This window comes from Rattus norvegicus, chromosome 4 (assembly GCF_036323735.1).
Source record: "Rattus norvegicus strain BN/NHsdMcwi chromosome 4, GRCr8, whole genome shotgun sequence".
Lineage (NCBI taxonomy): Eukaryota > Metazoa > Chordata > Mammalia > Rodentia > Muridae > Rattus > Rattus norvegicus.
Window position 1 is genome coordinate 154674684 of NC_086022.1, and position 25472 is coordinate 154700155.

Below are 25472 nucleotides of genomic sequence, written 5' to 3' on the forward strand. Positions count from 1 at the left end.
TTTTATTTTAAATAAGCTTTTGTTTGTTTTTATTGTTGTTGCTGCTGTCATTTCCAGAGTTTCTCTGTGTAGCCTTGGCTGCTGTGGACTCACTCTGTAGACTGATCTTGAACTCAGAGATCCGCCTGCCTCCAAAGTGCTGAGATTAAAAGCATGTGCCACCATCTGGCCACATTTTAATTATTTTATATAACTGTTTTTTAAAAGTGTGATTACAGAGCCTTTCAAGTAAACAATACCATCTAGAAGCTTCAGTTCCAGCCTCAATAGACAGAGACAGGAAGATCACTGTGAATTCTAAGCCAAGCAGAACTACATGGTAAGATTCTGTCTCAGAAACAAACAAAATATCCAAGTTCCAATACATTAAGGTTGGAGACAGGAAGGGATGGGTAGATGGGTGGGGGAACACCCTCATAGAAGAAGGGAAAGGAGGGAGGGATGGGATAGGGGGGCTCTGGACAGGAAACCAGGAAAAGGGATAACATTTGAAATGTAAATAGATAAAATAAAAATCCAATAAAAAAAGTTGCAATATTTGCTATTTGCGTTGTCCTAATTTTTCAGGGTCTCAAGTATTCCAGGTTGACCTCCAACTCACTACATCGCTGACATTGAACTTAAACTTAAGATCAGGGACTGAAGAAATGGACGGCTCGGCAGTTAAAGCGCATGCTGCTCTTGCAGAGGACATAGGTCTAGTTTCTAGAACCACATGGGGGCTCACAACCATCCCTTACTACAGTTCCAGGAGATCTGACACCCTTTGCTGACTTCCACAGGCACTAGGCATGCACATAGTATATATACGCAAGCACATGCAAAAATATTCAGACACATAAATCAAAAACAATACATCCACTATGACTCGTTCTTTCCCAATGTAAGTGAAAACTCACAAATTCCTACATAGCCTAGTGGCAATAGCACAGGAGGTGATCCAGACCACCAGTTAAACAAGAGCATGGAAGACTAGCATGGACCCGGGTGACAGGAAGAAAGAGGTCTTCACTAGCCAGGACATATGCTGCGAGGGATCGGGCTGCAGGAACCCCAACCACTCTGAGTTCACAGGGGTACATTTCTCATTAGTACTGCAGAAGCTAGCCTGAAGCCAAGTGGTCCAGTCCCACCAGCAACTTTTTGGGCAACTAAATATCTATTTCATAAACACTCTATTATTCTGGAAAGAGGAATAGATTTGTTCTACCTTCTATCTAGTTCCAGACTGAAACGAAATCCTAAGATAGACATATAACAAGTATTACACAAGAGCAGGAAACTTAAAACTTTCTTAATGATTAAAAGTTTCCACAAAAAAACAATTACTTTTAAACAGAACAAACAGCCAATAAATGTAAATTTAATATTTATACTACATGATTTGTAGGGGTACTGTAAAAGAATATGAAAGAGATTCCATAAAGTTACTCCCACCCATCATGTTTACAATTCTAAACAGAAGTATTTTAGCTCACTCAATAGCATTCAAATATTTTTTGAATTCCAAGTGAATAATCCTGTATTTTATCTTTTAATGACATATAAATGTACAGATTTAATCTTAGTCTTCATTATGTTTTTATTATATGACAAATTCACATTCATTACATGATAAAAAGTATTAACAAGAAAATTTTAATCAATAATCCTACACTGAGAAAACACACTCAAATAGATCTTTCTGGGTTTCTGAATCAATATTAAATTTACAAGAAAGACCACAGTGAAAAGCCAAAAACAAAGAACTAGTACTTGCTACACATAATCCCTGATTCTAAATGTTCCATGAACCTTAATTTATTTAATTCCCATATCCTCTTCATGACCAAGCATTATCTTCAATGTACAGATTAGAGATTTCTCTCCATTCCTTGGGTCAGTAGCTCTAAGCTTACTGGATCCACAGTGTGTGCTTTAAAATGACGCTATAATTAAGCTATACCACTTCCAAGGTGTATACACACACACACACACACACACACACACACACACACACACACACACACACACATATTACATGCTCCCTCTAATGTATAATGAACATATTCCTATTTCAGTAATCTGTAAATACCAATACTATGGATACTTTTCAGATATACCAATTTTATACACTTATATATAAAACATGAAATTCAAGGATATTTTTAACACTAAATATTTTATTTATATGAAAAGTTGTACCTATATAAGGAAATAGCTTTGTCTTATAGGAAGCTCCACCACTGAAGTACCCAGAACAAAATACTCTAGAATTTGACTACTCCAAAAACTCTTATCTATAAACCACACAATATGCTTACTCCATGTCAATGTTATTCTAAACTCTTTACGTGCACAGTGCATATCTGTTCTCTTTCTCCCTGCTTCCCTTTTTTTTTTTTAACACCTCAAAACATCAAGCAAGCTAGCTGGCATTCATGTCAGTTACTCAATACATACTTCTGACATACTGATTAGACAATGCTATACTGAGACAACAACATATACAGGAATGAATATATATATATATGTGTATATATATGTGTATATATATATATATATATATATATATATATGAATTCCTTCTTCCCACTCACATCACATTTCCAGAATAGGATACAACAGACCATGAGAAAAACAGCTCAAATTCACTTTGTGTAACTGCTGAATTATATACTCTCTAAGGTTAAATAAATGCATTTGCTGGCCAAAGAGTCAAAGTAAATTAAAAAAAAAAAAAAAGCATCCAACTGAAACACAAGGATTGTAGTAAAACGCCAGTAAGTATTGAATTTTAAGAGAGAAGCCTACAAGGAGCCATGTATGGTAGCTTGCTATATCCCAGCACTCAGGAAACTGGGGCAGGAAGGCTCTACACAGGCTAACCTGTAAAGAAGAGGGGACGGTGTAGTTTGAATGAGAATCTTCCCCCATAGGCTAATATGCTTGAATACCTGGTCCTCATCTGGTAGAACTGTTTGGAAAGGACTAGGAATTTGTAGCCTTGTTAGAGGAGGTGTATCACTGGAGATGCCTTTGAGGTTTCAAAAGACTCAAGCCATTCGCAGTGTTAGTCTGTCTCTCCTCTTCCTCCCTCTCTCCCTCCTTCCCTCCTTTCCCCACATCCCACCTCTCCACCTCCAACTTTCAGATCGAGAACTAAGTTCTCAGCTGCTGCTCTAGTGTCATGTCTGCTTGCCTGCTGCCATGTTTCCTGAAATGATTGCCATGGATTCTAAGCCTGCCCGGTAAGCTCCATATTAAATGCTTTATAAATTCTCTTGGTCATGATCTTTCTACAAAGCAATAGAAAAGAAGAAAAAGAATGACAGGGCAGGTATGGTGACACAAGCCTTTAATCCCAACACTTAGGAGGCAGAGGCTGGTGGCTCTCCAAGACAACTAAGGCTATATAGAGATATCCTGTGTGAAATAATAAGTAAATAAAATTAAATTTAAAAACAGGAGTGTCGGGGCTGGAGAGATGGCTCAGCGGTTAAAAGCACTGGCTGCTCTTCCAGAGGTCCTGAGTTCAATTCCTAGCAACTACATGGTGGCTCACAACCATCTGTAATGGGATCCAATGTCCTCTTCTGGTGTCTGAAAACAGCTACAGTGTACTTGCATACATTTAAAAAATAAATAAATAAATAAAATCTAAAAAAAAAAAACAAAAAACAAAACCAAAAAAAAAAAAAAAACAGGAGTGTCTAATTGCTCTGACTATAACGTCAAGTACTATACTGAATAGGTAGGGAGAGAGTGGGCAGCCTTGTCTTGTCCCTGACTTTAGTGAGATTGCTTCACATTTCTCTCCATTTAATTTGCTGTTAGCTGTTGGTTTGCTATATATTACTTATGTTTTGGTGCCATGAATTCCTGACCTCTCCAAGACTTTTAACATAAAGGGGTGTTGTATTTTGACGGTCTGGTAGAATTCTGCACTTAAACCACCTGGCCCTGGCTTCTCTTGGTTGAGAGGTTTTTAATGACTATTTCTATTTCCTTAGGGATGATGGGACTGTTTAGATGGTTTGACTGATCTTGACTTAACTTTGGTACACAGCATCTGTCTAGAAAATCATAATTTTCCAGTTTTGTTGAATATAGGCTGTTATAGTAAGTTCTGATGGTTTTTTGAATTCCCTCAGTTTCTGTTGTTATGTCTCCCTTTTCGATATTGACTTTGTTAATGTGGACTCTGTCTCTGTGCCCTTTGGTTAGCTTGGCTAAAGTCTATCTTACTGGTTTTCTCAGAGAACCAGCTCTTGGCTTTGTCAGCACACATACAACAGAGGACTGCCTAGTCTGGCCTCAGTGGGCGAAGATGTGCCTAATCCTGAGACTTGAGGCCCCAGGGAAGGGGGATGCTTGGGGATGGGGAAGAACACCCTTTCAGAGATAAGGAGGAAGAAGAATGGGATAAGGAACTATGGGAGGGGGATACGAGTGGGACAATGGCTGGAATGTAAATAAATAATTTTTAAATAAATAAATAATGTAAATTGTAAACAAGGGAAAAAAACAGGAGGAGAGGCAGTGGTGGCAGCAGCAGCAGTAGCAATCACTTATTGGCCCAACTTGAAAGTCTGGCAAATCCTTATGTATTCAGTGTTATAACAGATCAAATATAAAATTCAATACTATATATCACAGGTTCAATTACTACAATTAAGCCTCTGTGAACTAAATTTCTGTCATGGCGGACATGGTGGTATACACCTGTATCCCAACATTCAGAAGGCTTAGGCAAGAAGACTACAGTAGAAGGTCACCCTAAACCACACAAGATCACCCCCCCAAAAAAATGTATGATTATATACTCAGTACAATTAGGTCTATTCATTCGGCACCCTAACAAACACACTACAGCACAACTCTCTATACATTCCCGATTACGTGGTTCAGATTTTAAAAGCCTGTTTTGTAATATACATGCACTACAAATACCTAGTGTGGACCACCAACTGAAAGCATAGGCTAAGTGCCCTGCAGGAAGGCTCAGCGGTAAAGACACCTATTCCCAAGCTGGCAGCCTGAGTTCAGTCTCCATGGTGGAAGGAGCTGTCCTTACTATCCACGCCCACACGCTGGCATGTGTGCATGCAAACACACAAACTACAAGTGTAACAACAGTTTTTAAAATACACCCTGAAGCTAGGGCTGCTGCTGCACTTAGAGCTGGTACTGCTCTCCCTAGAACCAAACAGAGTCAGTTCCCGACACCCATACAACTCCCATACAGGCTCCCAACCACCTATAACTCCAGCTCCAGAGGGACCTGACACCTCTGGCCACCACAGACACCTGCACTCATGGGCACACACCTACATACAGATGCATTAAAGTAAGATTTTTTTAAAGTGTATTCTATAAAGAATAAAATTTAGCTTTATTCGGTGTGACTGTTTAATTTTATGAAGCTATGATTTTTCTGATAACTGAGCACTTGGCATAGGAGCCTCACTGTGTAACCACTTCCTGATCTAATGCCAGCAGCTAGTACATCCACATTAGAGTTCCTCTGAAGCCGTGAGTGGGCAGAACACAACTAGAGCCAAAATGGGGAACACATGGGATTTATTCTCCAGAAAAAGAAAAAAAAAAAAAAAAAAAAAAACACAGGAGCAAAGGAAGGAGCATGGGGAAACCATCTGTCACAAGAACAGTAACATGCCACCTCAATCTAGGCAATCAAGTTTTAGGTTTTAATTGTACTGTGTGTTGTAATGGCCAACAGTTTTCAAATTTATTCATGCTACATTATGAATGGAATGAACAAGAGGAAAAGCAACAAAGTCACCCTGACTATTGAAGAGAGTAATTCCTAGAAGCAGAAGGAGAGGGAGGGAATGGTCAGAGTTGAGCATGATGACTCAAACCTACGATGTCAGCACCCAAATGCAGAGGCAAAAGGATTATGTTGAGTTTAGGACCAACTTGAGCTAAAGTGTGAGGCCTAAAAACACACACACACACACACACACACACACACACACACACACACACACACACACACACACACATAAAATCAGAAATCAGCCAACACTAATAAACTCAATTTCTTCTCATAAATTTTCTACATATATTGTATTTCAAGCCTGCAAGCAAGTTCTAAATTTTTCAAAATTGTTTAATAAATTAACTTCCCAAAAAGGAAGATACAAGATGAAGCTACAACCCAAAAATCCAATGTCACTCACGCTATCTCAACAGCCCCACCTTCATCTACACCTAAGTCCTTCTTTGGGTTTTCAGCCTTAAAAAGGTAAAATCATTGGCATTAAAATGAACATTAGTTGCTGCTGCTCTTTTTGTTTTTGCTTTTTGGGACAGGGTCTTGTTATATATCCCTCACTGGCTGAGTTCTCACTACCAATCCCAGATTAGCCTTATACCTGCAACACTCTTCTTTCCCATACCCCACCCCTACCCTAATTCCTATCACTTTTAAATCTCAAACTACAGTATACTTTAATATAGAAAAGGCAAAACCATTAGATTCTATTTCTTTTGTATGTGCATTAGCATTTTGCCTACATGCATGAATATGCACCACATGTGTGCCTGGTGCCTACTGTGGTCAGAAAAGAATGTTGGAAACCCTAGAACTGGAGTTAGGAATAGCCACTACATAGGTGCTGAGAACCAAACCAAGGTCCTTTGGAAAAGTAGCAAAAGTAGTAAGTGCTTTTCATCACTAAAACATTGTGGTGATTTGAATACGCTTGGCCCAGGGAGTAGCACTATTAAGAGGTGTGGCCTTGAGAAAGTGTGTCACTGTGAGGTAGGCAATAAGACCACCCTCCTAATCATGTGGGAGCCAGTCTTCTAGCGGCCTTCATATGAAGATGTAGAACTCTCAGCTCCTCCAGCACCATGCCTGCCTGGGCCCTGCAATGCTCACACCCTGATGATATTGGACTGAACCTCTGAACCTCTAAGCCAGCCCCAATTAATTGTTGTCCTTATAAGACGTGCCTTGGTCATGGTGTCTGTTCACAGCAGTAAAATCCTAAGCTAGAAATCATCTCTCCAGTGTCCACAGACCTCTATTTATTTAAGTCAACAATGTCTATGGTATCTAGAAAGTAAGAGAAATGCCTTTAAACACTTTTTTTTAAGCTAGGCACAATGGCATACATGTGTAATCCTGTACTCTAAAAGTTGAGGCAGGAAGATTTCAAGTTCAAAGACCATCCTGGGCTATAGAGTGAGATGCCAAAAACCAAAATAGTTTTTTTTTTTTTTCGGAGCTGGGGACCGAACCCAGGGCCTTGCGCTTGCCCACTGAGCTAAATCCCCAACCCCACCAAAATAGTTTTTAAAAACATTTTTGTAAAATATGAATCACTATCTTCTAAGTTACTTGTAAACATAGAGTAGTTGTTGAAATCTGTTCCCTGAGAGCTCCCTCCCCTAAAAGCCTTATTTTTCAAAGAAGAAAAGGTAGACTGGTAAGATGGCCCAGAGAATAGGAAAGTGTGGTGCCAAGCTCCAAATGATAAAAAAGAACTGATACTTAAGTTGTCTTCTGATTTCCACACAAGGGCTGTGGTACACCACACAGACACACACACACACACACACACACACACACACACACACACACACAAACACACCCCACAAACTAAATCAGTCAATAAGCCAGTAATTAATTAAATATGTTTTTTAAAAAAAGGAAAACAGATTTATTTGAATAGCTCCATCTAAATGCCCAGTTACTGGTAACCTAGCTCTTCCTTGCAGACTTAGCACACAAAGCACACCTACTCTATGAAAACAAGAATTTTAATTAAAGAGAGTCACAATTAAAATTTTATTTTCTGGTTACTTCTGTATGAACTTCAATACATATCTTTAGTTTAAGATAATAACTTGAGAGGTGTTGCATCACGCAGTTGTAGAAAGGTACAAGACAGAACAAGGCCTGCCATTGGATGAGAAGGAAGGATGGGCGGGGGGAAAGTTTTAGCGAAGAGGAGACTGGAGAGGGAGAAGCGGCTAAGAGAACATGGAGGCTGCTGTTAAGACTCCTCTCGGGGCTGGGGATTTAGCTCAGTGGTAGAGCGCTTACCTAGGAAGCGCAAGGCCCTGGGTTCCGTCCCCAGCTCCGAAAAAAAGAACCAAAAAAAAAAAGACTCCTCTCTTCACGTTTATAGTTGTTATGAAAGTTCTTAAGGGACGGATGTGTACAGGGATCTGTATGTTTAGGTGGGCAATTATATCTTATCAATTGGATCAGAGGTTATTGTGCTGTGTGTTCTTTCATGTGGCAGTTTTAGTTGAAGAGAGTATGTGGTGGCTGGAGACACGCTAAGGCTAGCCCACCTCAGAACTGGGATGTGTGTGTCTGGCATGGTGGCAGCCTGCCTTGGGAACTGGATGGGTAGAGAGATTGCTGCCAGGCTCAGAGAGAAGTCATAGGCAGTGTGATATGGGATGGAGCAGAGCAGGTGAGAGGCTTTGCTGACAGAGATGAAGATGTCTACCAGGTATCTCGGGGCACTGCGTGCCGGATCTAGTGCAGGGTAAAAGACAGCAATTATTTTTTATAATTTTACAGCAACAGAGAGGTATAAACATAATCATAAAACAAAGATGTTAATGTATGAGGAGGAATAGAGGTTACCTTCTGTTGCAGGATATTTAATCACACTATGAACCCCAAGATTGACAAAAAAACAAAGAAACTGTTTCTAGCTGTAGTGTGGCTCAGGCCTCGGCACAGACCCTTAGTCCCTGTCTGGAATAGACACACCCTTAGCACACACCTTTAATCTCAAACATTGAAGTTAAATTAGTTTGAAGGAGGAAGCACCCATGTTTGAAAGTGATGTCTGATTGAGTGGCAGACAAAGATCTGACAGAATAGGATATGCACAAGTCTCATGAAAAGAGAGAGGAATGAGAAGCTTAAGAGAGAGCCGTGCAGAGAAAGGAGGGAGGAGGCAGTTTTACCAGGACAGTTTTACAGAGACAGGTTGAAGAGAGAATGAGCCGGAGAAGGAAAGGGAGCCAGAAGATTAGAACAGGTTGTCAGAATTAGTTTGAGGCCAAGCAGAGCAATTTAGGAGAGGCCGAGAGAGAAGCCACATTGCAACAGTCAGGAGGACTTTGAGCTGGAGCAGCTGAGTTGAAGCAGCCAGCCAGAGACCAGAAAGAAGCAGAAAGGGTGAGCTTATTCAGCAGCAAGTCTTAGTCTGAAAACATTCTAGGCCTAGAGCGGATTGTACCAAGATTAGAAGCTTCCAGGACTAGGCCTCGGTTAACAGACTGAGGCAGAAAGCCTTGGAGACAACAATTACTACAGTAGATTAAAATTACTTTTACAACCTTCCTCCAAATCAATAATTTATTATCCCAGTGATATAAAAGTCTTTCGTGATACAGAAATTATGTATTTATTGTTCAAAAATGCAGTAGGTAGAACATCACCAAATTCAACTCAATCAACAAAACTCTGGGAAACCCAGAGTTAAATAAAAATAAACCAAGTGTTTGCACATCATGAAGCAATGAATGTTGAATTCAGTTCTTCAGTGGCAACTGTAAACAACTACAGTATGAGATACCTTCCTCCTCTCTGAAGCAGCCAGTGAGGAATATGACCACAGAGAACTGTGGCAGCACACAGCGGACTCTCAACTAGAGCATTTGGCAGTGCCGTCTTGGACAGCACACTATCTCTTAGCCTCAGCTGCCACCAAAGGGATCCAATATCTTGTCTGACCTTCACAGGTACCCAACACACATGTGGTATACATATGTACATGCAATCAACACACCCAAACACAAAAAAAACCCAAAATGAATAAATCTAAAACATTAAAATATTATTGCAAAAAACTGATTTTTTAAAAGTATCATTAATCAAGGAAGAAATAAAGAAAGAAATTAAAAACTTTTTAGAATTTAATGAAAATGAAGGTACAACATACCCAAACTTATGGGACACAATGAAAGCTGTGCTAAGAGGAAAACTCATAGTGCTGAGTGCCTGCAGAAAGAAACAGGAAAGAGCATATGTCAGCAGCTTGACAGCACACCTAAAAGCTCTAGAACAAAAAGAAGCAAATACACCCAGGAGGAGTAGAAGGCAGGAAATAATCAAACTCAGAGCTGAAATCAACCAAGTAGAAACAAAAAGGACCATAGAAAGAATCAACAGAACCAAAAGCTGGTTCTTTGAGAAAATCAACAAGATAGATAACCCCTTAGCCAGACTAACGAGAGGACACAGAGAGTGTGTCCAAATTAACAAAATCAGAAATGAAAAGGGAGACATAACTACAGATTCAGAGGAAATTCAAAAATCATCAGATCTTACTATAAAAGCCTATATTCAACAAAACTTGAAAATCTGCAGGAAATGGACAATTTCCTAGACAGATACCAGGTACCGAAGTTAAATCAGGAACAGATAAACCAGTTAAACAACCCCATAACTCCTAAGGAAATAGAAGCAGTCATTAAAGGTCTCCCAACCAAAAAGAGCCACAGGTCCAGACGGGTTTAGTGCAGAATTCTATCAGGCCTTCATAGAAGACCTCATACCAATATTATCCAAACTATTCCACAAAATTGAAGCAGATGGATCACTACCGAATTCCTTCTACGAAGCCACAATTACTCTTATACCTAAACCACACAAAGACCCAAAAAAGAAAGAGAACTTCAGACCAATTTCCTTTATGAATATCAACACAAAAATACTCAATAAAATTCTGGCAAACCGAATCCAAGAGCACATCAAAACAATCATCCATCATGATCAAGTAGGCTTCATCCCAGGCATGCAGGGATGGTTTAATATATGAAAACCCAGCAACGTAATCCACTATATAAACAAACTGAAAGATAAAAACCACATGATCACTTCATTAGATGCTGAGAAAGCATGTGACAAAATTCAACACCCCTTCATGATAAAAGTCCTGGAAAAGTTAGGAATTCAAGGCCCATACCTAAACATAGTAAAAGCCATATACAGCAAACCAGTAGCCAACATCAAACTAAATGGATAGAAACTTGAAGCAATCCTACTAAAATCAGGGACTAGACAAGGCTGCCCACTCTCTCCCTACTTATTCAATATAGTTCTTGAAGTTCTAGCCAGAGCAATCAGACAACAAAAGGAGGTCAAGGGGATACAGATCGGAAAAGAAGAAGTCAAAATATCACTATTTGCAGATGATATGATAGTATATTTAAGTGATCCCGAAAGTTCCACCAGAGAACTACGAAAGCTGATAAACAACTTCAGCAAAGTGGCTGGGTATAAAATTAACTCAAATAAATCAGTAGCCTTCCTCTACACAAAAGAGAAACTAGCCAAGAAAGAAATTAGGGAAACGACACCCTTCATAATAGACCCAAATAATATAAAGTACCTCGGTGTGACTTTAACCAAGCAAGTAAAAGATTTGTACAATAAGAACTTCAAGACACTGAAGAAGGAAATTGAAGAAGACCTCAGAAGATGGAAAGATCTCCCATGCTCATGGATTGGCAGGATTAATATAGTAAAAATGGCCATTTTACCAAAAGCGATCTACAGATTCAATGCAATCCCCATCAAAATACCAATCCAATTCTTCAAAGAGTTAGACAGAACAATTTGCAAATTCATCTGGAATAACAAAAAACCCAGGAAAGCTAAAACTATCCTCAACAATAAAAGGACTTCAGGGGGAATCACTATCCCTGAACTCAAGCAGTATTACAGAGCAATAGTGATAAAAACTGCATGGTATTGGTACAGAGACAGACAGATAGACCAATGGAATAGAATTGAAGACCCAGAAATGAACCCACACACCTATGGTCACTTGATTTTTGACAAAGGAGCCAAAACCATCCAGTGGAAAAAAGATAGCATTTTCAGCAAATGGTGCTGGTTCAACTGGAGGTCAACATATAGAAGAATGCAGATCGATCCATGCTTATCACCCTGTACAAAGCTTAAGTCCAAGTGGATCAAGGACCTCCACATCAAACCAGACACACTCAAACTAATAGAAGAAAAACTAGGGAAGCATCTGGAACACATGGGCACTGGAAAAAATTTCCTGAACAAAACACCAATGGCTTATGCTCTAAGATTAAGAATCGACAAATGGGATCTCATAAAACTGCAAAGCTTCTGTAAGGCAAAGGACACTGTGGTTAGGACAAAACGGCAACCAACAGATTGGGAAAAGATCTTTACCAATCCTACAACAGATAGAGGCCTTATATCCAAAATATACAAAGAACTCAAGAAGTTAGACCGCAGGGAGACAAATAACCCTATTCAAAAATGGGGTTCAGAGCTAAACAAACAATTCACAGCTGAGGAATGCCGAATGGCTGAGAAACACCTAAAGAAATGTTCAACATCTTTAGTCATAAGGGAAATGCAAATCAAAACAACCCTGAGATTTCACCTCACGCCAGTGAGAATGGCTAAGATCAAAAACTCAGGTGACAGCAAATGCTGGTGAGGATGCGGAGAAAGAGGAACACTCCTCCATTGTTGGTGGGGTTGCAGACTGGTACAACCATTCTGGAAATCAATCTGGAGGTTCCTCAGAAAATTGGACATTGAACTGCCTGAGGATCCAGCTATACCTCTCTTGGGCATATACCCTAAAGATGCCCCAACATATAAAAAAGACACGTGCTCCACTATGTTCATCGCAGCCTTATTTATAATAGCCAGAAGCTGGAAAGAACCCAGATGCCCTTCAACAGAGGAATGGATACAGAAAATGTGGTACATCTACACAATGGAATATTACTCAGCTATCAAAAACAATGACTTTATGAAATTCGTAGGCAAATGGTTGGAACTGGAAAATATCATCCTGAGTGAGCTAACCCAATCACAGAAAGACATACATGGTATGCACTCATTGATAAGTGGCTATTAGCCCAAATGCTTGAATTACCCTAGATGCCTAGAACAAAAGAAACTCAAGACGGATGATCAAAATGTGAATGCTTCACTCCTTCTTTAAAAGGGGAACAAGAATACCCTTGGCAGGGAATAGAGAGGCAAAGATTAAAACAGAGACTGAAGGAACACCCATTCAGAGCCTGCCCCACATGTGGCCCATACATATACAGCCACCCATATAGACAAGATGGATGAAGCAAAGAAGTGCAGACCGACAGGAGCCGGATGTAGATCGCTCCTTAGAGACACAGCCAGAATACAGCAAATACAGAGGCGAATGCCAGCAGCAAACCACTGAACTGAGAATAGGACCCCCGTTGAAGGAATCAGAGAAAGAACTGGAAGAGCTTGAAGGGGCTCGAGACCCCATATGTACAACAATGCCAAGCAACCAGAGCTTCCAGGGACTAAGCCACTACCTAAAGACTATACATGGACTGACCCTGGACTCTGACCTCATAGGTAGCAATGAATAGCCTAGTAAGAGCACCAGTGGAAGGGGAAGCCCTGGGTCCTGCTAAGACTGAACCCCCAGTGAACTAGACTGTTGGGGGGAGGGCGGCAATGGGGGGAGGGTGGGGAGGGGAACACCCATAAGGAGGGGGGGAGGGGGATGTTTGCCCGGAAACCGGGAAAGGGAATAACACTCGAAATGTATATAAGAAATACTCAAGTAAAAAAAAAAGTGATTGTCATGCAAAAAAAAAGTATCATTAAATGCAAGACTGCCTTAAAAGTCAGTTTACTTTTATATGTCATTTATATATAATAATTTTTATATAGTAAATTAACAATAGATAGTAATTAACAATATATAGTAAATTAACTCTATCTGCACCTCATACAGAACATAAAAACACAGCCTGTTTCTTTGTGAACACTACACCATGTCTATATAGCACGCTCTATAAAGGTCATGGGCACTCAGATAAACAAACTCTACCAGCTTCCCCTGCGAGCACAGACAGTGCATGAATAAGTACAATTGTTCCAATAAAATTTTAGAAACATTAAATTTTCATATAATCTTCATGTCACAAATTTGATTTTTTCAGCCAATTAAACATGAAACCAATTAGTTTGCAGGAAGTACAAATCGTCCCACCTAATGGGGTGGGCACTGGGACTAATCTGATGGACTTCTATTACTTATCAATGCTTCTTAGCTAGTCCACAACCAAATTCCCACCAAGCCCTCAGAAAACTGTCTCTGTAATTTTTAGTTACATGTATTTAGTGTGTGTATAAGAGAAAGGGGAAGGGAGGCAGGGAGGGAGGGAGGGAGAGAAGTAGATGAAGGGAGGGAGGGGGAGAAAGGGGGGGAACAAGAGAGAGCATGTGAGCACACAAATGAGCAGGCCAACTCATTCATGCCACCCTATCCATTTTGGAGTCTGAGGAAAACTTGTAGGAGTCAATTCTTTTCTTTTCACCAGAGATGGACTTAAGTTGTCAAACTTTGCAGCAAGCACTTTTACCCACTGAGCCACTATCTTCCTGTACACCATATTAAAAGCTACTTTCTTCCAAAGAACCATCCTGTATGCAATTCTAATTTTTTAATACTATTATCTTTTCTTTTGTAAATAACAGTAATAGTAAATGTTTCTATTTGGAAGTTCTGATCATTTTCCCCCACTCCTTCCTACTTTTTAACTTTTTATTGCTGTACATAATTATGTTCTGAATCGGAGAATGGGCCTGTTAAATAAGTGTGCTTATGTGCTTGGTGACCTGAGTTTGAGTCCTGTAACACACATGGAAGAAAGGTGTCCTCTGGCTTCCACATGCACACCATGGTACATATGTGCATATGAAGAAGATAAGTAAGTGTACATTTTTAAAGATGTTTAAATCAAGTCTGGGAATTGTTAATCTAATGCTTTCTGCCTAATTAAAACAAATAAAGTGGGGCTGGAGAGACGACTCAGCAGTTAGGAGCATATATGGTTCTTCCAGAAGACCAAAGTTAAGTATCGACATCCGATGGCTCACAACTTCTGGTAACTCAAACTCCTGCAGAACCCGACTCCTGTGGCCTCTGCGGGATCCTGCACCAGTGTGCATGCACCTACACGCACAGAAATGTAATCTTAAGAAAAGAGAGAGAGCACCGCTCTGACAGTGAGCCCTGCCCATGGAGACCAACTACACAAGCTACTCCAGTTACACTGCCAACAGCTCAACAGGTCCCCATCCTCTCAATCCCTCTCTATGAACCTCTTCTGAAGGGAGAGCCCATCATACTCCTAATTCTACTCTTGGAATTTCTTCTAAAATTAAAATATGGATGACTTTTAATGCAGTCTTGAATTTAATGAACACTTTCTTTAAAAGTTTTCTTAGCAATTATTCTAAGTTTTAATTTATTTTATTTTTGCATAGGGGTGTGTTGATTACACATGTGTTGAATAACTGTGGAATTCAGACAAGATTATTATATCCCTTGAAACTGGAGTTAGGAATGGTTGTGAGCCACCATGCAGGTGCTAGGAACCAAACTCAGAGCCTTTGTAAGAGCAAAAGTGCTCTTAACAACTGGGCCAAATCTCCAGCCCTAATAAATATCTTAAACACACATCTACATTTCACTCTGTTGTGCTTAGGTAAAAAGACCAAAACCACACTGTAGTTCACTTTGTAGCCAGATAAATATCTATTATTAACCAGAAATAAAGCTTATACAAAATCCACATGTCCCTCTGTAAATTTTCAGTTCCTTCATCTATAAATACAGACAGTATCACTTATCTACAGGACTACTGTGAAGATTAGAAATAATATACCCACTCACCAAGAGGAAGCCTTCCTGGTACTGGAAACCTATCCAACAATCCAGGGTTGGTAAGGTCATAAATCTTGGAGGTTGATCTATAACCAACCACTACTTTACTAAACCAGCAATATTCCTAGTCACATTCTAGATATTTGACCTTATGCTCACAGGTTAAATGTGCTTCTTACTCCTCATCACAGAAACTTACCTCTGAAACAGATGAGACTACTAAAGCAAATCACAACCAATCAAAATGCAGAGAACAAGAGATTTTGTGGTGCCTTTTCCCAACTGCTACATCTACGACACAAATCCTGAACCCAGGCTCTGAGATCTATGAAACAAATCCTGAACCCAGGCTCTGAGATCTACGACACAAATCCTGAACCCAGGCTCTGAGATCTACGACACAAATCCTGAACCCAGGCTCTGAGATTATTGAGAAAATGAGAGCAGAAAGATCGCAAAAGCCAGACAAACAGAAGTTGCTGTGAAATGCAAACATGGGTGCCCACACTCATGAGATCCCATCAACACGGCTACCTAAACGAGATCTAAACAGTGACAACACCAATGGACATGACCATCAAAGCGGGACATCTTGTGGGGCCTCAGTCCTTGACAAAGAACTACAGACAATGGGGAAATAATAAAATAGGAAATAATAAAAATGGTCTTCATAAGGGAAGAGCCCCCAATTGGTTATCCAATAACAAGTGGCCGGCTCAGATCATATACATAGGGAACATTGTTTGGGCTAAGCAGGTTGCATATATGGAGAACTAAAGAAAGAGATCATGATTTTGATAGAGAGCAAAAAGAGGGGACATGGGAAGGGCTGAAGGAAGGAAAGGGGAAATGTAATTATATAATTTCAAAGAAAATGTTAATGAATATATAGAAAAGCATCTAGAGGGGCTGACGTGCTTGTCAGGCAAGCACCAGATCCCAAGCACTCACAAAAAGCTGGGACTGCAGAGAAGGGCAGAGCAGGCAAAAGCAGACAAATGAATCCCAGTGCTCAGGGGACAGAGAGGCGAAGGGAGGAGGTCTAGGTCCAGTAAAAGACCTTGCTGCAACAAAATGAGGTGGAGGGCCAGAAAGATGACTCAACAGGTAAGGGTGTGCGCCATCAAGCCTGAAAACCTAAGTTTATCCCCAGAAACCACACGGTAGAAGGAAAGAATCAATTCCTACAACTTGTCCTCTTGGCACTACACATGCACTGGGTCATGTGCCAACCACCAAAAATAAATAAATAAAAATAAAGTGGAGAACAATTGAGAAAGACACCATTCTCAATCTCTGGTCTTCACAAAAAGCACACACACGTGCAAGTAGGTATACATGAATACATCCACACACCACACACCAAAACAGAAAGTATCTCCAGTGCTCTGTGTGCACAGTGCTCTACCACAGTCATTAGTACCGTCTAGCAACAGCACTATTACAAGAACATTTTCATGGACACAACTACTGCAGTGGACACATAAAAATCAAGATATGTCAGATATTAAATCAGTTTTGATATAAATGAAATATTTGGAATGATGTGAGCATAATGTATCTTTTGATGATATGCACTTATACAAGATTTTAGCAAAATTTTTGTAAAAAAATTAAAAAATGAAAGGCAGTACAAAAATGTAGGAGTTTAGAATGGCAGAGGAAGTAAACGTAAGTGCTGAATGTCAACTACACTAAAGAAATTTCCACGGCCTTGAGAGGGTTAAGTTTTCTTCACACAAGAACACACAGTTAAAATTATTTGCAATATTTTGTTCCTAAATGACTAGCCAGAAACTACTTACCACAGGAGGAGGTGGGGGGGACTAGGACATGACACACACTCAGAGTATTTTTTCCAGAGTATTACATTCCTTTTGGGAAAGAACTCTATAATTCACAGATGACTCATTATGGAAATAAAAATGTTAAATAATGAACATCACTGTAACTGAAAACCCTGCAGACTAATTACCCTACTGAACGCGCCTGGTAGCTCCTCCAGGAATATTAAGACTGATTTGCTATCCACATTAGTTGTCTCCCATGTTTATTATGCATTGTGACCCACTTTCTAAAAGACCTATAGTCCCACACTACTGACTGCCTTCTAGTAGCAGATTATAAGGTACATTTGTACTTGAAAAATACATGAAATTTATATTCATGCAATGTTTTACTTTCCAGTCAACTAACATCTATTGCACATTTATGGCAGCCAGTTTTGCCCACATTTTTTTTTTCTTTTCTTTTGAGACAGGGTCTCACTATGTGGATAGCTCTGGCTATCCTGAAACTTGCTCTGTAGACCAGGCTGGCCTCCAACTCAGAAATCCACTTGCCTCTGCCTCCCAAGTGCTGGGATTAAAGGCATGCAACACCATGTCCAGCCTCTTGCCCATAATTTTACACATACTACTGCTTCCTTTAACTATTGCAACAATTAAAAATGTACTGTCCTCACGTAAGAACTGGTAAGGTTCGGGGAGATGACTCAGCAGGTAAAAAGTACCTGTGGGGGCAAGTCTGACCAACCTGAGTTTGGAACCCATGTAAAATGACAGTAGATGTGGTATGTAGAATCTTAGCACTCTCTGTGAAATGAGAGGCAGAGACAGGAGAACCCATGGGAAGCCCACATACGAAGCAAGCATACATACAAAGCACAGCACAGAGTGACAAAAATCATGAGACACCCCCTCAAAACATGAGAGAAGGAACGAAATGACCTACAAGAAGCTGTCCTCTGACCTCCACATATATCACAGCATGGACATGTCTGTGCTCGCCGGTGAAACTTATAAGATTGCACTTTATATGTAAAGGCTGATCTTTATGCCAACAACCCTAAAAAGAATTTCAACAGCCATGAACTTATCACAATTAGTAATGCCAACCTCACTTTATGATTCTTAAATTGGGGCAGTGCACTCCAAGTATATGAGATCTAAGAGAATCTCACTAACATAACTGACAGAAATACAGTCATGGACTTAACTCAACACTGGCTAAGGACTCTATAAGCTTAATGGCCTAGAGAAGATGACATTGTGTTCCTGTCTATTGTGTGTCAATATTCAGAGCCCTAGATACTGACCTCTCTAGTTTCTGGACTTTTACAACACTCTCTAATTGCTAAAAGATCTCCACTGTCCAGAAATCCTTAATGAATATCTCCCTCTACCCACAAAATCCTTTGCATATCATACATATATGCACACATACACACAAACTTACACATACACATCATACACACATCCATAAGAGTAACAGTTTTAATTTTTTAATTTAAATTTACAGAAAACATTAAAAAGACAAATTCCAAGGTCACCATCACTATATAACTAGTTCTGACATAAGTAAAACCTTAGATCATTTCAACTACAAGGCAAACAAAAGCATTTAGCAAAACAATGCATGGAAACCTACTTGGCCAATGATGGTTTAAGATTTGAACTGCCAGGTGCACAGAGTAAAACTGTTTAGTGCAGTTGGAGTGTTTCCAGCAGGGCAGGGCCCAAGCCAAGATGATGCCTTACCATTGACCACTGAGCTACATTCCCAGCACCAAAACCTGGATTAGGATTATGGTTATGGTTGTACACTACTCAGTAAATTTTAATATTTTATAATACACAAGCTATATTTCCATAAGTTGTATTACTTATTGAATTCTGAATTTTATTAATAACCCTCGATTATCTAGACACTGCTTTTTCTGATTTCTTGTGTGAGGCCCAATTTTCTTCATATACTTAAAGACAAACTGCCAAACACTGAAGAAATAAACAAGCATTCTCAGTTCTTCCTGCCATGCCAAACAAGACAGTTTGAAATTTTACAAATATTGCTTATATTAACATTTAGCATATTATTGTTGTGGATGTTATTTTAATAAAACCCTATTTTTTTAATTTTCCCACTTAGGATCTAGCATGACACAAAACAAAAAACAGTATCTGACTGATTATATAAGGCAGATCAGGTTCCACAAAAAGTTCTCCAAGTAAACCGGGGTCTCCTGCTGACAGTTGCTACTGTGGAGGACTATCTAGTACCTAACACTCATCTAAGACAGTGACACAGTGTGACAGTTACAAAGCTAAAAAGGTCATGTGTGGAAGCCACAAACAGTAAAAGATGGCGCAAGGAGACTGGAGCGGTTGCTCATTGGTTAGAGCTCTTGCCACTCTAACAGAGGACCTGCGTTCAATCCCTAGCACCCACACTGGAACTCTAGCTCCTGAGGATTCTGGCACCAGGCAAGCACATGGTACATACACAAGCACACATGCAGGCAAAACACTCCTACACATAAAATAAATCCAAAAAAAGAAAGAAAGAAAAACGGGGGGAGTGCTATTTACTGTTGTGAATAGACACTATGACCAAGAACTCTTATAAGGACAGCATCTAATTAGGGCTGGCTTACAGGCTCAGTCCTGTATCAAGGCAGAAGCATGGCTGCATCCAGGCAGACACGGTGCAGGAGGAGCTGAGGGTTCTACATCTTCATCTGAAAGCTGCTAGCAGACTGATTTCCAGGCAGCTAGACAAGGGTATTAAAGCCCATGCCCACAGTGACACACCTACTCCAGCAAGGCCACATCTCCTAATACTGCCATTCCCAGGGCCAAGAATATTCAAACCACCTCAGGGAGGGAGGGGCTGAGGACCGGAGGGAAGGCTCAGCATTTGAAGCCCTTGTTGCTCTGGCAGGGGACCCAGGTTCAGTTCCTAGCATCCAAACGGTGCTCACAACCATCCCTCTCTCCAGTTCCAAGGGATCCCACACTGTCTTCTGACCATCATGAATACTAGGCACGCACGTTGTAACCTCCCCCCATGCTTTTTTAATTTTCTCACTTAGGATCTAGCATGACAAAAAAAACCAGTATATGACTGATTATACAAAGCAAGCCAGGTCCCACAGGGTCTCCTAAGGCCAGAAATGTATGTGCATGCAGCAGGCAAATCACTCAAGACAAATACACGTAAAAAATAAGTCTGAAAAGAACTTTTAGAGACAAAAACAAGTTATTATAGGTTCTCGATATGTATATGCTTAAGCTGTACATAAGCACCTCAATCCCATATTCTCCACGAACTGCTAAAACAACCAAGCCTAACATGATCTCCTCGGTATAGACTGGGATGACACAAAAGAAGGATTGTTTTGGTTTTCAACTGTGTTGTTTGTTTTTCTGAATCTCACTGCATAGCTCTGGCTGTCCTAGAACTTACTCTGTAGACTGAACACACAGAGACCCGTCTGTCTCTGCCTCTGCTGGGATTAAAGGCTTGAGCCAATACACCCAAAGGAAGCTTTCAATGAACATTACTGCAAATAACAAAGAAAAGTGGAAGTATTTAATCTGTATTAAGGACTAACTTTCTGATTTCAGAAAGAAAAATAGGAATATTTTTAGAGATGCACAGAGCAATACAAAGTCAGTTTATAAAAGCATTTCTAATTTTGTTTGTAGAGGAAAACAGAACATTTCTAATACAAAGTTGTTTCCATGCTGAAAGTACATTTTCTGCAATATTTCTTTTTTCTTCAGAAACTTCCTCCCAGTTCATCATACAAACAAAACAAATTCCAATGTACTTGTTAACTAAAATGAAAGACTAGGAGAAATCTACCACAAAAAAAAAAAAAAACACTTCCTAATAAAATGTTTTCAGGAATTTTCAGAGATTCTCAAACTTCCTACCTTTAACGAAAATAATTTATTGAAGCCAAAACACAAAAAATATCTGAATGAGAACAAAACAGCTACGTACAGCACTGCCATCTAATAGCTTCTCCTCCTTCTTACTACTCAGGGGCATGAGCACACACCAGCCTCTACTTCAGCGTTCCTAGGAAGCAGAGTAAATTCCCCAATATTAACACCATTCCTATTATAATATTCACATCTAATAAGTCACACCCACTGGTCACATTATTTCCAAAAGCACATGAAAAAACCTATATTCAAATATTTAAGTAAATTCACCATTTCTTAGTCTAATCTGGCTCCGCTCCGAGTCCTCTATTGTTAACAATGCTCGAAACACTTCCCTCTTGCTATCGATCTTTGTCCAAATAGTTCTTCACAAACATCTCACAAATGTGCGTCTTCCTCTCCACAGATCTGTCTTGCCATCTCTCCTCCCATGGCTTCTGCTCCCATGCCTTCATTTCCCTCCATGCCTTCGTTTCCCTCTATGCCTTTGTTTCACTCACGCATACTTAAGAAATGAAGAAGTCAGAGAACGCACACCGCTGTCAAAGGCCTAGCTGGCCTCCATAGGCCACTTCCAAAAAGGGTGAAGCATTATTCTCTAAGTACCTGATACCTCCATCAAATAGATAAAGCTTTTTAAGAAAATACATTCTGGAGATTGCTCACAGTGAGAGCAAACTATGACAGAAACAGGTGCCTTCTGCAAAAGGGAAATGTTTGATCTGGCAGAACACTACAACAGACTACAAGAGGTGAGCTGCCCTAATCTTCAATCATGAGAGGTTCTTCTGACACTTGACACTCCCTCAGAGGAGGGGCACCAGTGCACAATGGCACTGACAGGGACAACCTGACCGGAAAGTTTTCAGATCTATGATTTGAAGTGAAATGCTTTAATGATCTCAAAGCATAAGAAATAATGCTCAAAATTCATGAGGTATCGACCTCAAGCCATGTAGATGCTGATGGCTTCCTGTGTTTTCCTGAACTGTGGTAAAGGCACCCACATTCATGCATATGATGCCAACACTGAAATTTAGACGTTTACTGGTATATTCAAAGGAGACAAGGGTGAGAACCTGGTCAGAAAACCCAAGATGTTTATAATCTAGGCATGTTGGAACCAGCAGGATGTGCCTGAGTTCCTCTGGACCTCGTGGATCATCAGAAAGACTGGCTGGTCCACAGGGTTACCGCTGCATGCTGCTGCCTCAGTGTACACGCTGCCTGCAGGTCAGGAGTCCTCTGTTGTCCTCCTCAGCAGTACTCTGGTGCAGAGGGCATTTCTCTCACCTAGAATGGCTCATGGTACACTCAGGATTTGTATGAGATGTTGGCAAGGTTATCAAGCTCTTTGGAAGTCAAGGTGAACAGAAAGGTCTTTCAGTGATGCACAGACCCAGGTCAACTGGCTTTGCCCCAATGCTAAAAAGTTGAAATTCTGTCCCTAATCTAGTAAGCAGAGCCATTTGTCTTATCTGCATATATTTCCATTTTATAATAAAACAGTTATCAGTCTGCTGGAGCCTTTACTCCATCAATGTAAAATGTTTCAAGATTTAAAATGCCATAGAAGAGTGCTGTTTTGTATTTGTTAACGTTGGATATAATCAAAGGGCTAAAAACCAGAAATCCTCAGGAACTTAGTATGCATAAATTCTACTAGCACTTATTATATTTTTAGTAAATTGCAAGGCTGCCCAAAATACTGGTTAGTTTGCCTTACATTTTGTGTGAGTATTTATATAAAGTTTATTGTATATGTTTTTAAAGATTTTTGAAATTCAAAAATGAAATTGTTTTCATTTAATAAATATCTAAAATTCAGGACTAGAGAGATGGCTCAGCAGTTAAGAGCACTGACTGCTCTTCCTGAGGACATGGGTTCAATTCCCAGCACCCACATTGCAGCTCACACTCTTCCATTGGTTCCAGGGAACCCAATGACCTCTTCTGACCTACACAGGTACCAGGCACACACACAGGAATAACTTGAATTTAGTCCCTGGAATTCATATGACAGAAGGAGAATACTGACTTGCAAAACTAAATAAATAAATGGGAAAGGGGGAGGGGCTTTTAAGAGGAGTGATTACTACAGCTAGGGCTAGGTAAGGGTTCAGAGATAAAAGTGCTTGCCTAGCACACAAAAAGCTGGTGGTCTGATCCTGAGTACTGCAAAAATTAAAAGTTACTCTGACTAAAAATTAAATGTATTTTGATTCTTTCTGCCAAAAGAGAAAAAAAAGTGAGTCTTCCAAATTATACTTAAGCTGCTCTTTTGAAAATTCATGATAAATTAGCAAACACTTAAAAACAATTTTGTCCTGCTATAATGAAACCACTAGTGGGTTGTGACTAAGTGGTACATGAATAAGGCCCTGGTATTCAATGCCCAGTAGAAAATCAAGAGTTGGTATAATGAGGCCCTATCTGAGAAAACCAAAGAGGTAAAATTAAATTTTAAAAAGGCTCCCACACTAGATTGCAACATGAATTCAGAGGAGGAAGAGTAGACTGAGCAGTTCCAGTTCTTTGGGAAGTAAGATTCTTCCAAGTGAACCACATCAAATACTTATGCAACTTTGATTCACTGAATTATTTTTCAACTATCCTGCTACATTCCAAGTAAATAATCGTAACTCTATAAGAAATGTCCCATATTCATTTATATATTTCTATTCATGCGAAGGCTTAATAAATCAAGCTAAAATCCTAGACTAGCGGTGCAGGTCAGTGGTTGAGCATTTGCTTCTCGTGTACAAGACCTTGGGTTCAATCTTCAGTACCTCAACAGAAAAGAGACGCAGCCAATTCCAAAAAGAAGAAATATTCTAAGCAAAAAGAAACATCAGCACTAGTGAGATGGTTCAGGAACCAAAAGCATTTATCTCCAGAGCCTGAGGGTAATCTTAGAACCCACCGTGGAAGAAAGCCTGTTCCCATAAGCCATCCTCTGACCTCCACACAAGCACCTCAGCACAAGCCCACAAGCATGTCTGAGCACACACAGATACAACTTAAAAGAAAGGCACTTCACCTGCCACCTACACTCTCAAACAGAATACTCTATTCAGACAAAATTTTAGTGAAAGAGCACTAAGATGATTTAGTGTGTGTATGTCTGTACATGTTCATGTGAACTTGCAAATATGCACGCTTATAGCTGTGTGCTCAGGTAGAAGGTCAATCTTTGTCAGATGCCTTCCAGAATCACTCTCCATCTTGTTTTTTTTTTGTTTGTTTGTTTGTTTTGTTTTTTGTTTTTTTTTGTTTTTTTTTTTTTGTGGTTCTTTTTTTCGGAGCTGGGGACCGAACCCAGGGCCTTGCGCTTCCTAGGCAAGCGCTCTACCACTGAGCTAAATCCCCAGCCCCTCCATCTTGTTTTTGAGACTGGATCTCTGTTTACACCTGGACCTTGAGGATCCACGAGACTAGCTGGCCAACAGCTGCAGGGATCCTCTGTCTCCTGGGGGCTAGATTTACAGGTGCACATCACCATGCCCAGCTGTTACATGGGACACAGGGATCAAACTCAGGTCCTCACACTTGCATTTTACCAACTGAGCCATCTCCTCCATTAAATAATTAGTCTTAAAATGAGCATACAGCTAAATTCAACACACAGAACTCTTACAAGACATGATCAAGAAAGAAGTACAAGGGACTAGAGAGACAGCTCAGTGGTTAAGCACATGATTGTTGGGTCTCCTCTTCTAGAGGTCGTTGGATCAAGTCCCAACAATGTGATGGCTTACAACCATGTCCAGTGGGATCTGATGCCCACCTCCGGAATGTGGGCTTACAAGCAGACAAAGCACTCATATACATAAACAAATAAACCTTTTTGTAAAAGTACAACAGCTGATTAAAATAAAATCTGAAATGTAACTTATCCAAAAGCCTCACTAGTTCTGCGACTACAGTAAGATTTTCACTCCTCTCTACTGAGCTGTCACTAAAGTCTTTCTTAGTCACAATGTTTAGAAGATAGATAGATGGCGTTGGGGATTTAGCTCAGTGGTTAGAGTGC

At 40.0% G+C, this 25472-nt stretch overlaps 1 protein-coding gene and 1 pseudogene across 12 annotated transcripts in view; one reads left to right on the forward strand and one right to left on the reverse strand.

The window, feature by feature from the left end:
- The window catches only part of Erc1 (ELKS/RAB6-interacting/CAST family member 1), a 292052-nt gene that overhangs the window by 238748 nt on the left and 27832 nt on the right, over positions 1 to 25472 (reverse strand). The window lies entirely within an intron of this gene.
- Casp6-ps2 (caspase 6, pseudogene 2) lies at positions 22117 to 22829 on the forward strand (annotated as a pseudogene).